A 16,039-nucleotide genomic window follows, 5' to 3' on the forward strand; every position below is an offset into this window, starting at 1 on the left:
GAGATCCAAGAAGCTCTGCATGGAATACTTCCTTGGTCTGCTGATGAGTTTGAAGGTGCTGTGCATGCTAAGTTTCCTATCCTATGTCCCTCTATAAAGTTAACTTAGTAGTAGATTAAAGCTAGTTGTGTCTGATCCTGTGACCCCCCTGCTCCTGGTAGTGGGACAGTAATACATTGACACATAGTAAAACTGCTGAAAATAAAATAGAAATGAAGCAGTTACCTCCTTAGAAGAAGGCAGAGAAAAAAGCACCGCCTCCAGAGGCAGCAGGCCTAAAGAAAAGACTGCAAGGTATTTTTAAGGCAGAACAAGAAGATGTGGATGATGAATATGAAGGTGAGAGATTCAGAAAGGAATGGAAAGCAATTAAAAGGGTAAATATGCAGTAAATCTTAATTCACATTGAGTATATAAAGCGATGGTGCTTTGTTAGATTTAATAAACATAAAATTAAGGACTTGACAATAATGACATAAGTCAGAAGGATGAATATAATTTAAATGTTCTCAAGTTTTGACTTGTTCAAGAAGAAAGATAAAAAGTGCCTCATGTTAGACTGAAAAGAATGTATATTGTGGTTTAGAGGGTAAACTCTAAAGTAGGTTGTTAGAGTTCTTAAGGTGTGCTGCCTAGACCAGCGATATCAGCATTTGCTTTAAATATGATTTTTATGTAACTGTCAGTTTGATGAGCCACAAGAATAAAATTTAGTTTCTTATTTTAGATGAGGGAAAAGATGTGAGAGACTTTTGCTCATTTGTTCAACAAATACTTATTCTGTGCAGTCGTAGTTCTAGATACTAGAGGTAAACTTTGAACAAAACTATAAGAAAAAATTGTGGCCCTCAAAGGAGACTTAAAATTTTATGTGCCAGAGGAGGCAGAAAACAAAGTAAGTTATTATATTAGAAGGACCTAGTGCTTGGGCGAAAACCAGCAGGAACGTGGGTGAGAGAGTGCTGCAGGAGGGAGCTGCAGTTTCCAACCAGACATGGCAGAATGCTCACCTGAGCAGCTGACTTGGAGCAAAGACTAGAAGTGAAGGCATAATCCATGTCCAAATGTAGGAGAAGAGTATTCCGGGGGAAGCAAACAGTTCAGAGGCCTTGGAGGTAAAAATGTGAGCAGCGTTCAAGGAATGGTAAGAAGGTCAGTGTGGCCACACCCTGGTGAACGAGGTGGAGAGTAGAAGAGTTTTCAGAGCGGTGAAGAAGAGCCCTTTCAGCACAGCGCTGTTTGCCAGTGCCAGGACTTCAGCTTAATTGGGAGCGAGTTAGGAGCTGTTGTAAGATTTTGGGCAAGGTAATAATGTGGTTTCATTTAAATTTTCAAGAAATCAGTGTGGTTGCTCTGTAGAGAACAGACTTCTTCAGTGCTGGGCGGAAGCAGGAAGGCTGTGGCAATAATCCCTGCAAGATGAAATCGTAGTGCACCAGTGAGGAGTAGTCTGACCCTGTTCATATTTTGAAAGAGGAAAAAAGAAAAAGAGATTGTGCATGGAGAGTGAAAGAAAAAAGTCTAGGTGACACCAAGGTTTTTCCCCAAGCAGTTTTGAAGAGTAGAAATGCCATTAGTTAAGATGGAGGAGACTACCAGAACTGTCTTGGGGCAGAAGACCAGGAATTAATTGACTTTTAGACTGGCTAAGTTTGAGAGTTACTAAAAATACTGAGTCAAGCTGTCAAGTTTGGAATTCACAGGAGACTTGTGAACTGATTAAGTCTGAGGTGTTACTTGCCATCAAAGTGGACAGGCCAAGTTTGGAGGTCACAGCAGATTGTGGGGCCAGAGAGATAAACAGGATGTAACCAAGATGCTGGGTAGGATCTCTCCCAGGGAGCGTAATTAGAGGGTGCAAGTAGTGTGAGTGCTTTGCTTGAGGGCACTTCAGTGTTCGGTGATTGAAGAGGAGTGGTCTTCAAGATCAGGAAGACTGTGCCTGGGAACCCGTGCGGGAGAGGGTTTCAAGGAGGAGGGATGGATCAGCTCTGTGCCGCTGAGACAAGTAGGACAAGTGGGGCGAGGGGGGAGGAAAAAAAAAAGGAAGGCCAGACATTTCATTGTCTTTCTAAACTTTATTTCTCTCCTACCTAATTTTGATCACAAAAGAGAGATTAAGAACACTTATTACAAAATTGTTTAACTTGGAAATTTGGGGTTTTTTTTAATAAGTGGTATATTAATCTTCTGTATGAATTAACAGAAAACATAAAACTAATTAATAATAACATGAAAATAGCATATACCTTTGTATTATCATTTATGGCAGTGATTTAGTCCTAGGGATGGAATGAAAAATCAAGAGTAAGTGATAGAGGGGGAGGCACAAACACAAATAGCTACATTCTCTTAGTAGCTCGATCTTAAAAAAATTTAGGATATTATTCTGCAGCTAAATTTTTGTCTAGCCTTTTTCCTATAACCCAGATACATACATTTGTTTCTGCCTGCTTTTGACTAAAAATGAACTAGTAATCTCAAGCCCTGTTTTGAACAATCAGCCAAAATAATATATAATTTCTACTTTTATTTCTGCCACTCATGTATAGATTGGAAAGAACGGTACACGCTGCGCTTTAAGACGCTGGCCAGAGTTGTCCTGGCGTTTATTGCACCTGCACACCCCTGTCCCCCAGTCCCGCATTCACAGGGCAGTGGCAGTGAGCCGGGCACTTCTCTAACCTTCACACTTGCCCTGTGGCTTACCTGCTTTCGCGTTAAGGCTTACAATCTTTACTTTTAATTACTCACTTTTAAAGACAGTGTATATATATATCTGCTGTTTCTTTTAACCCAAGAGACAGTACTTTGTCTCTTGTTTTTCCTAATATTGTCCCTGTATGTAAAAGTTCTTTTATTTGGTCACTTCAGGGTTTGCTGGCAGATTCTTCTGTCATTTGTTCCTTAGCTTGGTCTCATAAAGGCTCTCGTATATTATCACTGAAATGTCACAACCTCTTGGACCATATTTAATTTTTAAAAATATTTTAAGTTTCATCTGGACTCTAGTGAAAATACTTTTTTAGAACAATGTTCATTGCAATTTAGATTCTCTCTAAAATATCTAGAAGTGGTAATGATTATTCTATGCTAACGGCAGTGTAAGAAACATTCAAACCTTAGAGAATTTTTTTAGAGAATTTTTGGTGAGTTCTTTTGAGCCAAACTGACGACAGATGCTGGCAAGCAGTATCTCAGCAGACAGAGAAATGCTCCAAAGAATGACAGTTTAGCACTTTATTTTATACAATAGAATCAAAGGAGGGACATAAGGGAGTTACATGAAGTCCATTGATTAGAGGAGGCCAGAGAAAGCAAAACTGGGAAACCGCTGGGATTGGATAAAAGGTAAAATGATAGACACAGACTTCTTCTACATAGGTGGGTAAAGGATAGTTAACAGTCAACAATTAACATAGTAACAATAACAGTGAGGTGCATTTGGCCTCAGCTTGTGCCCAAAGGGTTTGGGGGGAAAAGGGAAGTTACCTTGACATTCTAAAGGTAACTTCCTTTGGATGCAAAAAGACAATAGACAGACTTTTAGTAAAGGTAAAGATTGACCTTTGTTAGGGAAAAATATTGGCCTAGGACATGACTACCTGCCAAGAACTGTTCTTAGTTAATAAATTTTCATTTTAGACCATCCTCTGTGATTACTTGAGGTCTCTGAGCTGGTAAGACTGCCGGGTAATATGTGGCCCCTTTTTCTTCCACGCTAATGAAGAATGCAGAAGTTTTTATTTTATATTTTATTTAGCTTGTATTATTTTAATTTATTTGAAAGCATTTTAATTGAAGAGACTTCATAGTTTAGAGTTATTGACATAAGGATATTCTATTGCCAAATTCTTAAGATCCCCCCACCCCCAACCAAATTTTATTATTTGCATTGCCGATTCCAGTGTTAATATTCATGATTTTTTAAAAACATGAATTTGTGAGAAATAACTGCTTGGAATACCATATATCACTTTACCTTTATTTACACTTTGAAATATAATTTTCTCATTGGTTATTTTTTAAATGAAGAGAAATTGATCATGTGTTCAACTTGCTGTAATAAAAGAAATTTACTGTCCATTTATTTGAAGAAGCAATTGTAAATTCTAAAACTTTGAATGTATTCTATCCATATAGGATTGCACATTGAAGTGCATTCCATGTGAATGATTGTACAGTCTTTTGTTTGCCTTACTTTAATATACAGCATTCAACTCTGTAGTTTTGAATACAGAGAATGGAGAGCTAGTAGGCTATGATTTCAATTCATTTTCTGACTCTACTTCCTTGAGAAGTACTCCATCATTCATGTGGCTTTTGTGTCCAGATGAAGTCAACTTTTGCTGTCTGATATCTATAGGAAACAGCCATTATCTGGATTAATAAAGTCCATAGGTAATCAACAGTCCATGTCAGTCTGGCTTCAACCTTTCTTTCTAAAATATTCTCTTTACTCATAGTTTCTACCAAGCTATTGTATAGACTAACAAGGTTAGTGTCCTCACCCCACTTACCTCCCTCCCCTCCTTCTTTCCTTCCTCCCTCCCTCCCTTCCCTCCCCAAACCCTCGAATTGAAAGGGCATGTATGTCTAAGGTAGTAGGGATATGGTCTGGATATTCATTAACTAAATAATTATCTTTTAGTTTTAGAGTGGGTTTAGAGAAAAATTGTTTCAGCTTTATGTTAAGAGTGTGGAGTCAGAGTGAATCTTTTTGGTAAGCACTTCGGTGGAGAAGAACGTCATCATTTTGGGGACATAATTTCTTAGTTGTTGTGTTTTTTTGTTTGTTTTTTTTGTTAATGATTACCCAAAATACATCAACCAAAGAAACAATTAGAATGAACACATACATATTTTAGAGTATTTAGAAAAACAAAAAATCCAAAGAACAAATGCGCATTATCACTTTTTAAAAATAACCTATACTAACATTTTAATGTAATTGATCTTCATATAGTTTTTTTATTTCTCAATAAAATTGAATATTTTATATATTACCATAAATTCTTTACCTTTTGCCTTTATCATGACCATTTCCCAGGTCTAAATATATTTGAAAAGAGTACTTTCAATGGCTACGTATTATTCTAGTCTGAGGATTTACCATAACTGATATGTCATTGTTTGTTGAGAATATTCACATTTACTTTTTACTGCTGTGTAACTTTTTACCTCTATGAATAATGATGCTTCCTGAATATTTTTGCTCTAAATCTTTGGATTTCTAATTAATTCTTTTGAAGTGAACCTTAAAAGATTTATCTCTTTAAAGAAGAGCGTTTAAGGCCTTTAATTGAAATGGATAGTTTGCCTTCCAGAAAAGCGTGTGTCTCTGTGCTCTCCCTCTGCGCACGCCCAGAGCTTCCAGTCGCTCAGCGCGGTACTGTGCTGCCAGTACCTTTGCCAGTGTGAAAATATTCTGTTAGTAAAATCAAAGTAACCATTTTTTATCAACTGTTTCCATAAGCAATTTTCTAAAACATTAGTTCTGATTTTTCACAAATTGTATACTTACTTACTGATAATTGTCTTTTTTAAAAGAAATTCTTGCTTGAAGGGGAAATATGCAACTGAGATACTGTTTTATAAGCATAGTGTTTTGGCAACTTGGCATTAGTAATTCATATTTATTCTACTATCTTCCACATCCCGCATTCACCTTGAAAATAGTGCTGCAAAGCTAAGGTAAATTCAGGGTAATACTCTTTATTCTTTCTTTCTGTAATATCTTTTTTATCATCACTGCTTTAGTCAGACTGGAGTTAGGTAAAGGAAATTATATATATTCTGTATCTGTGGATCCTTCTGTGGCATGACTCTTATCTGAAACTGTTGGAATGAAATATAATAAATTGATTTAAGAATGCAGATGATTGTTCAGTCCCTAAGTGATCACATGTGTGCAAAGGGGCACTGTTCTTTTGGAGGCAGATCCTGAGTCCGTGGTCTTGTGCGCCGAGGCTGCAGGCACCCTCATCTCTGTTGGAGCGGCACTGAACCACATCATGCATAGTTACACAGACTTGGGTCACCGGTTCTAAGTGGACAGCTAATGGTGGAAGGCAGGACTTGTAAAGGGCCCGTAAGACTCCCTTAGCTCTTCAAAAGTGATTAAAAAAATGTATACAGTATCCTCAGGAAAAGCATTCATTACTAAGGCTGGATGTTTTCGGTATGGCTTGAAATACCAGCAGTCACATCTAACATTTCTGTAACTAGAGTGAAGGACACCGGGATAATGATTTCCCTCATTTCTCTCCCTGAACCCAAGCCCGCAAAATCTGGCTTGAGAGTCAGCTGTCACCACCCATACTATACAAAGTTACAACCATATTAGATAAAAACATATTTTCCTAAAATGAAATATATTCTTTCTTTCTGTTCTTGTTTCTATCTAAATTTCATATAATGAAACACTAAAGTGTTTTTCACTAAAACTTTGTGTTCTTAAGCAGATCTTTTCTTTACCTCCATCTCTCAGGATGTCTGCCTATTAAAATATTTGCTGAATGAATAGTGCTTTATACTATTAGTTCCGTTCATGTCACAAAGTTTTTGCTGACCTGCAAACTCCTTGAAAAAAGGCATCATAGTATATTGAGTAAGAAAGAGCAGAGACTCCAAGGCCGGGCTGCCAGGTTCAAATCAAATGACTTGTCACTATGTCATCTGCCTTGCTGAATTTCCTCACTACACTGGGCTTCCATGTCCTGTCTGTAAAGTACTGGTGATAACAGTAACACACCTCTTAGGGTTTCTATACACTTAAAATTAGTTACTGTACATGAAGGGTTTAGACTAGCTCTGAGCCTATAGTAAGAGCTCTACGTGTTTGCTGTTACCATCATTATTTTTTTAATTACTTCTAGCACCAAGCAAATTATTTGCATGTAATGTGTAGCTAATATATAATTTTTGTAATGAATGATACAGTCCTTCAGGCTTGGCCTTTATCTTGTTTGTTGTATAATCAATTAAATAGTATTTTTTGAAACCAAAGAAATTCTGGAGCAGAGATGGGAGATACTTCTAATACCTAATAGAGTCACTTAAGGAAACAAGTTTCCTGACATGAATATTCATTGCTACTGTATAATTTTTTTTTTATAATTACCATTTACCGCTTGGGATATAATCTCCAAGTTTTTGCCTGTTTTCAAAAGCAATGAACCCTGGCTGGTGTGGCTCAGTGGACTGGATGACGGTCTGCAAACCAAAGGGTCGCCGGTTCAATTCCCAGTCAGGGCACAGGCCTGGGTTGCGGGCCATGTCCCCAGTGGGGGACGCACAAGAAGCAACCACACACTGATGTTTCTCTCACTTTCTCCCTCCCCTCCCCTCTCTAAAAATAAATAAATAAAATCTTTTTTAAAAAGCAATGAAAATTTTAAAGTGCGTGTAGCAAAAGGAGAATTGATATTTAGTATTGACTTTATATTTTTGTTAGATTTACAATCTGTTTCTTCTTCCCTTTCTCCATTGCATTAGTGTTGTTTGACAATTAGTCTTCTCACAAAAAGAATTAACTTCTGTTTTTCTAAATTTTCTGTTTTTGTCTTAAGAGGTAGGCATCCTTCTCTGACTTAGTAAATCCTCGCCGGATTTACTAAGTCCTGGGAGATTTAAAGCACATGTGAAAAGCCAGCCTACTCCCCTTAAAGTGCAGAAGACATCTGTAATAAAATTTATTTATAGCAATGATTTTCAAACCTGAGTGATCATCAGAATCACCTTGGGACCTTAAAAACAAACAAACAAACAGCAAAACAGTTGTACTCTCAGATGCATGCGTGAACCCATATATGGGGGGAGGAAGTGGGAAGGGTAAAGATTTGTATTTTGAAAAGTTCCTCAGGTCTCCTTGGAAAATTATATGAACAGTCAAGTTTGGGAGCACATGAGTCATATTATCACTGGAAAGAGACTCGTTATACATTGTAACCAAGAGCCATAAATGGCCCTTGAGCATCTGCAGAAGAGGGATTAATTGTAATTATGAATACCTAACGTCTGTTAAATTTTGCTATTCTTTTACCTCCTCAGGAAGAAACACAAACAAAAAAAATAAGATGTGGTCTTTTTATCCTCAGTTTTTTTAAAAAAGCTACTCTTAATATATATATTGATTATCCACACCTATTAGCTATTTCTCATCCTAACTTCTCCAGTGAACGCTGAGAAGACAACAAAGGAGCATCCTTTCCTTTTTTCTCTCCTTTCTTCATTTCTGGTTCCCTTCTTCCTTTTATCTTTCCTTTCCTTTTCTTCTTTCCTCTAGCCGGATGGTTTATAACACTTTAGAACATTTTCCTGACTGGAAGAGGGCCCGTGTGAATGAACCCTTGTCTGTCTTGGGCGCGGAAGGAAAGAAGACCCTGAGCACGGACCCTGACTTCCAGGAAGACTGAGGCTCCCATCTCCTCCTGAGCGCCCCCTCTTCCCCTAGTGTCCACGCCAGAGCGGGTGGGGGAGTGGAAAAGGGAGCAGACGCACAGGTGGTGGAAGACTGAAGCAAACCTGTAATTTAGTTCTTTGCTAAGTAAATTACAGTAAGTGTAACGTTCCTTAACCTGAGCCCAGCACTGCACGGACAGCGTCTGTGAAAACGTGTGCTGCGTTAGCTATTTTACGGTGAATGTTGTCATGAAAACAACGAAACTGATTTAATGGGTCTGCTAGTTGGCATTTTAAGTATTTAATTATTGTCATGTTTATAGGTACTGTAATGGAATTTGACCTCTGTTAGAATGGGTCTTATAATTTTTTTCTCACAAATTGCTTTTTTAAAAATAGTGTTTTTCCTCCTAAACTACTCCAGTTTTGAGGCCTAGGATTGTCACAGATCTTGAAGCCACCAGGTTTTTGTTTGTTTGCTTTTTTCCTTCTTTAAGAAAAAGAAAAGAAATACATTAATTTGAGAATGCATTCTGAATTATACTGTTAACCTAAAATTTCATTATTACCCCACCATGCTTAAAAATGTCCAAAATAGTTTATAAGGGAGGGATTTAACTTTGGTTTCTAGATGTTTATCTTTTGATACTTGCTACAAATTTCCCTATCAGTAGTAGGAGGAGAGTGGATATTGAATATTATTTTCTTTCTTTAAAAGACTTTAATAAATACTACTTGAATTGATTTCATTTGATGACGTATATGTATGGAAAAATATGATTATTAGTTACAGAATTTTTATTCCTCCTGTGACATCGAACATCCTCTTTCATTAGCCCCCCCCCCCCGCCTCAGCGTGGTCACCTGCCACTTCATAGGCACAAATAACTCACAGCATCACTGAACTGCTTATAGACCCTCAAGCCCCCATTACAGAGTTTGTTTCGTTCTGTTACCTTTGCGCCTTTGCCCTCGCTGCTGCTGTGCGAGGGGTCCTTTCCTGCACATTTGATACATGTTGCAATGCTGTAAGACTGGAAGCCTTTAAGCAGAGTTTTGTAGCCGCAAAAGTGGTAGTGTTCATTGGGTGGATGGCTATCATCAGATTGATCTAGCCATACCTTTTTTCTATTGTTGGAATGATTTATATCCTGTTTCTCAAGGGATGTCCTTCAAACTTTTTGAATACTTCTGGTGGCAGGAGTCGCTGGCTTCACAAGGAAGCCCATTACCGTTTTCCATAACTCTAAATCTTAACGAAGTTCTCTCAGAAGAACAGTTCTCATTTCTTCTTCCCATCACCTCATAAACAGGAAGTATTTTCTAAAATGTGGTCTGCTCAGGAACTTGTGCTCCAACATGCAGTGAAAGTCAGCTTTTCTGAATTAACTGTCATTGTTAACCCACTCTTGACCCCAGTTTTACATAAATCCTTTGAGAGTACAGTGTCACTTGATGTAGGCAAAAAGGTCAAAACGGCATTCTGTGCAGTTGTGCTGACTTCGTGTGTTTTACTTTGTCATAACTAGTTTAAAATATGGGGATGAGAGGGTGAAAGAATAGGGCATCTAGTGGTGTATGTAAACTGCACTGACAACCCAGGTCTCAGCTTCCCGTTCCATTTTATTTTAAATTCTCATAGATCTCCATTAGTGAAGGTAACTTTCCTCCTAAATTTCTGTGAGCCATTTGTGTAATTCAAATTCAAGTACTAAATATGCTTTTTTTAAACCAAATAAATTTATATAGATTTGTGAAACTGTTACAAATAAACTTTCACTTGTGTAATCATTTTCACTAAACTTAAAAGCTTCCTTGGGTTAAAACTCTTGTCCTGTTAATCTTGGTTTTCTCTTGTCCTTGCATGGGATCTGGTAAATAAGCACTCATAAATTCTTTTAAAAAAATAATAAGTAAATCTTTCATTTTCACTTCCCTCCTCACCAGCCCCCTGACCAAAAACAAAATATTCATATTTCTCCTTCCTCTGAGTTCAGCATTTATACACAGTTTTCAACATCTATACTACTGTTTTTTAAAGTATGTCTATTAATATCTACTTCAAAATTATTAATTACCTGGAATATGTATTTAAAAAGCAAATTTCTGAACCCCAGACTTGTTCATACGTGAGAATTTCTGAGGGTGAGACCCAGGAACCTTCACTGTTGTTACTGTTGTTGATTCTTTAGGGGATACATAATTTTTTTTTTACTTTACTATTAAATAGCTTAGAATGATGTGGAAGAGAGAAATAAAGATCTCATCCCTGGCAATCCCTACTTTTCTATCCCTTTCTTAACCCAGCCTTGATCCCCCTGCAGAAATTTGTGGAGGTCCAATAGAGTTTCCAGGTGAGAAGGGGAAAAAAGTGTTTCCGACAACAGCTACCACAGACCTGTTCATCTCACAGGAGTGATAGACACTCTCTCAGACCCTCCCAGGAGCCACGTAAGGTGGCTTTCCAAGGTCCCTTTGGAAGTTGGTCTCTTTGGAAGAGGTTGTAAAGACCAACTCTGAAGGAAACATCGGGGGTAATAGATGGGTTCTTTCTGACCTCTGGCAAAATTGAAGGCTAGAACATTCTTATAGTGCTTGTACTAAATCAGGATCTTAAGCTGGATTCAAAGATCTGTCTCTCATAAGGCAGCACGTCAAGATGTTTAATCAGCCAAATTTGACCCACCGTTCACCAGTTTTTTTTATAAAGGCTGTGACTTGGGAACAGGCACCTGGAAAAGGCGTAGGGAAAGGTGTCGGTGGGGTGGGGGTGGGGCGGGGTGGCGTGGGGCCTGCGTGCCTTCTCCACTCAGGCCGTCTTTCCACGTCCGTCACTTGCGTGTGTTCACCAACTCAGAAGTTTCGGAACTTCCACTTCTAAAGCCCTGCCCATGGGATTCATACATAAAAAAGTGCTATAACATAATCAGGTTTTGAGCCTTTTTATGTTTATATTTGCTTTATAAGTCTTTATTGAATTAACAAATTAAATTTTACTTAATTTTCAAAGACCCTAACTGGTCACAAAAAGAAGTGAGGTCGATTGATAACAAGCAGTGAGCTCTTTGGGAATTTATTCTGTATAACCAAAACGAATTTATTATGAAGTACTATTTCTTTGATTTTTGCTTTCAGCCTCTGCCAGATCAGCGTCCCTGTTTCCGTTTGGCTTTATCATTCTTCTAAGTCATTTAAGCCTGAAGCTCTTAAGTCATTATTGTTACATCTCTCTTTTTATAATCGTCTAGTTATTCATCAAGCAGCAGTAATACTTTGTTTGAAATATGTCCTGTGTTTTTCTCTTTTTTCATTTATTTGTGCTTTTCATCTCCTCGTTCCTGTTTCTCCCCTCCCTTCATAGATTACTTCCAGCACATTTATGTCCCCTTTAGCTGACCTTCGTACACTGCTAGTGGATGTCCTTAACCATTACCCAGAGGAATTCAGGCAGAGTCAGACATTGCTTACCACCTTTATTTGAGCCCAGGTCATTCAGAAAGTTCCCTAGCAAATTTAATATTTGCATTTAACTCCAACTTGTATATTTGGCTATCATTAAAAAGTAGGGTATAATGATAAATATATTTCCTCAACTTGATTATTATATCTGTTTTACTTCAAGTACCTTTATCTACTTTAAAAATTGTATTTTACCCTCACAATTAAATATGATCCTTTAAAAAATCCAATTTCAGTTCTAGGGGAAGAAGTGATCAAAAGGTAGCCTAGATTTCAGATCTAATTAATTAATTAGAAGTCAGCCTTTAAAATAAGTATATAGCATACTCTAATCAGAGAAATGACTTTAAATGTCACTCTTTAATTTTTTCTCATTCCTCACGTGTTTGATCTTAGGCATTGTATTTAAACTACTGGCAAGTTCAAGATTTTTAAGAATCTGAAATAATGCTATTTATCTAACCTTGTTTCTATTTTCTAACACAAAACATCTATTAAGAAAGTTCCTTCATTATCCCATTCAGTTCCAATTCTTACCTCTCAACTTGTGTTCCTGTTGTTCCCCAAGTCTGTATTGCCTCGTTCTCTCCCTCCTGCTTATCTAAATTCTCTCATCCTTTCTTTTAACCCAATCCCTACTTTTCTATCCCTTTCTTAACCATCTCATCTTCATTTCTGGCTTCTCACAGCTGCTGATACGCCTGTAGAATGCACTCTGCCACCTGCTGTTCACATATATTCTTCCCTAGTTGTGGTACTTCATTAGTGTGGCCCCAGTTGTATTCCTGGCTTCTGCCTTGACAGCAAAAAGTATTACCACCAGCAGCTACTTAGTTTTCTAGGGAAGAAAGTTATGATAAAATTTAAGTCTCCTTAACCTGGAGAGCCTACTTTATGTCTGGAACCTATTTTATAAGATCAGAAATATGGTGACTAGAATGGTACAGTAGTAGTAACAATTGGGACAGCTGCCCTTTAACTGTAAAGAAATTGGGGTATTTTAATAAGAATAACTGCCATGTATTTTGGGGCGCCTTATAATATGCCTGTTTTTCTCTGGTTAGATACTTGACTGTGTTTTCTTTGAGTTTTTATTAAAAAATTCTATGAAAAACCTACAATTATCTGTTTCGTAATTGAAGAGATTGAATCTCTAAGAGGGTTAAGAAATACTATGACAGAACCAAAATGGAGGTCCGGGTCTCCCTATCTTAAATTCGTTACTGTTTCTACTGTGACATCGCTAAAATAGTACAGAACTCTTGGAACAGCTCTGCCTGAGAATTCCCGAGGACTAGCGAATAACGCCAGTAGACAGGCATGGTCCCACACTCAGAGGCCCTCCTCATGCAGAGTGCCCCGCCCCGCCCCCGTCAGAAGTGCAGTTGCAAGCCCGAGGCTCTCAAGCTTTATTCAGGAGAGCGTCCGAAGGTCTCAGGTACTGGCATGTGGAGGCGATTGCAGGTTTCTAGAGGACATCTGAGTGCTGTGTGGTAAAGGAAATTAAGCTGGAAAGCATAATTTCCAAATTAAGCTGGGAATGAAGGAAGGGTGGTGGATGTACATGGTATTTTTGTGTATCAGTCCTCCTTCCCTCGTACATGTTCTTTACAACCTTTTCTCCCTGAGTGAAGATCACTTTGAGTTCGTACATTGTGTGTCTTTTAATGGGAATTAAATCCTCAAATCCTGTTTATTTTCCATAACTTGTTTGAATGCATTGAAGTGTGCTTAAATGAGAATATAGAAAAGACTGGATAACAAAAGGCTTCTTAGTAATGAAGTACACAAAACATGGGACCTGCAGGAACCAACCATGTGGACAAACGAAAAATGCCTTTTGTCTGCACATTGCCGTGACCCTACAGAAACATGGAGGACTCTGTCTGGCTTAGCACAGCTGGCTGAGTCTGATCGTTCCCCTCCACACAACCTTTAAAACCTGCGCTCCAGGTACTGCTTTCCTTGTCATTTTGCTTAATATCTCTGCTGATTAACTGTGCTGGATTTTTCTTTAAATTTGCATTGAATATATCGGGGTGACCTAGGTTTCAGGTGTGAAGTCCTATAATACATCATCTGTATTTTGTATCGTGTGTTCACTCAAAGTCAAGTCTCCTTCTGTCACCATTTATCCCCCTATACCCTCTTCTTCCTTTCCCCACAGCGTACTGGGTTTTTAATAGACAACCCAGTGATGTTACTTCTGCATCCATCTTAACTGGTTTTTTGAGGAATCTTACGGTTTTTAAAAATAGGTATTGTTTGTTTGTTTCAGGAAGCTACAGATAGGAAGTAGAATGAATGTAGAAATATTTTTCTGAGGGACCACATTCACTTAACTAACTCAGGATTATCAATAAAGGCTGATCAATATTTAGCTGTGAAGGAGTTAGAGGTGGCTTTCGTGAAAATTTTCTCATTAAGAATTGCCTTGTTATTATTAAAGTGTTTTTTTACAAAATACAGTTTATGTAATCTTTTACTGTATCCAAATTTTGAAATGACCATTTCCAAGGTAAAAGCTGGCTATTAAGTATTAACTTCTTAGTATTAAATTTGAAATCTCCGTTTTTCATGGCGTGTGTTCTGCTGTGGGGAGGGGGTGGCGGAGGGGACGGGAAAGGGGGAGGGAGTAGCAGAGGTATTTCTAATGCACTGAGAGTGATACATAGCGCCAGGGTGTGCTAATAAGCAAGCTGCCGCTGTGGGTTTATTTATAACATTGTGTGAGAATCCTGTTTGTGGTTCTGAAATCCCCATATTTTTTACTCTGAGCAGCTACTGCATCGACAGTTGTTGAATAACTAGCCTTATTTTTTTTTAGGCTCTTTAGAAGCCCTTAGTCTACTCTAGTCTTCATTTTAATGAGCCATTTTAAGATTTTTCTTGTGTTATTTTTGTTCTTTTTCTTTGCATGATAAATTTAAATCTAGATTCAAGACCCTTCACTAAAATGACCTCCCGCTAAAAATCATGAACACAGAGAATAGAATGCTTATGACTAAACCTATCTCAACATATGTGTCCAATATACTTAAGAGCTGTCCCCCCTGATCTTTATCACTTTCTAGGATGTCTTGACCAAGGCCAAGATGTGTAGTACTTTTCCCTGTGTCCTTAAATCCTTTGCAGTGCCCCTGTGTTTTTTAGTCTACTTGCTGCCATATTTTTCCATGTAACTGCATGTGTATCCTCACCCTTTCCTGCAATATCATACATGCCCCTTAAAATTTTCTTCTGCACAAAACCCAGTAAATCTAGTAGATATCAGCAGGCTTCTACTCAAACCAGATATGTGAATGAAGGAATCAAGTGACCCTCACATGTAACAACGCAAAGCTGATCTTAATTCAGGATGGGCTTATTCGAATGTAAAGGCAAGTGAGCATGTACAGTGATGACACTGTACCAGCGCCATCAGTCACCCACCCCGCTTTGCTCTCTGAGGTTTATGAAAGCTCAGACTTTGGTCCTCATTATATAAATTTTAAATCCCTTTAAGATGGGTATTTACTGTGTCTTTACCATTAAAGATTGACTAGAACTAGAACTACTTTTATGGCAGAGAATATGCCATATCCTGTAAAATCAGGGACAGTCAGATGTGTAATGGGATAGCTGTACTAGTTTTTTTATGACTGGTGCCTGTATTAAATATTTTTAATATTCACCGCTAAGAGCAGTTATAGTATGTATTCCCTGACTGTGAACACAAGTTCCTTTGGGTGCCTAATAAAAAGATCAGCACTTAACAGAAAAAAATGTAAGTTGGATGCAGGGAGGAACCAGGACAATCTGTGGTGCTTTGCCAGACAAATTCAGGTGCCCTGCAGACACCCTGAGCTCCCGTCTCTCTGCTCAGGCCCGCGCAGGCTCCTCTGTGCTCTGTGGGATTGCGCGTTCCTGCTCTGGGGTCCCGGAGCCACCTCCAAGCAGGAAGCCAGGGCACTTACAGGACTCGCCTCGTTTGTTTCCCTTCCTATGGGAAGTGCAGTCCTGCACTACTTCTTGTCCAGTGTTCTCTTAAATATTTTGTTTAGTTTTCTAGTTGGTAAGAGAACAGATCTCTTCCACTTACTCTGCCATGGCCAGAAATGGAAATTGTTTGGGTTTTTTACATATTTAAATCTATAATAAAATTAATTCACATTTAAAATCAATTATGTCTATCTCT

At 38.2% G+C, this 16,039-nt stretch overlaps 1 protein-coding gene and 1 non-coding gene across 4 annotated transcripts in view; both read left to right on the plus strand.

Annotated features, from left to right (window-relative positions):
• COP1 (COP1 E3 ubiquitin ligase) overlaps positions 1–16,039 on the plus strand; it is a 118,637-nt gene that overhangs the window by 96,423 nt on the left and 6,175 nt on the right. The window lies entirely within an intron of this gene.
• On the plus strand, positions 13,656–13,795 carry LOC129082119 (small Cajal body-specific RNA 3). Its single transcript, XR_008530381.1, has one exon. It is a non-coding gene; the product is annotated as a small Cajal body-specific RNA 3 (non-coding RNA).

Source organism: Pteronotus mesoamericanus, unplaced genomic scaffold (genome assembly GCF_021234165.1).
Source record: "Pteronotus mesoamericanus isolate MK-2021 breed Mesoamerican mustached bat unplaced genomic scaffold, CSHL_Meso_final scaffold_1186, whole genome shotgun sequence".
In the NCBI taxonomy this organism is placed as follows: Eukaryota; Metazoa; Chordata; class Mammalia; order Chiroptera; family Mormoopidae; genus Pteronotus; species Pteronotus mesoamericanus.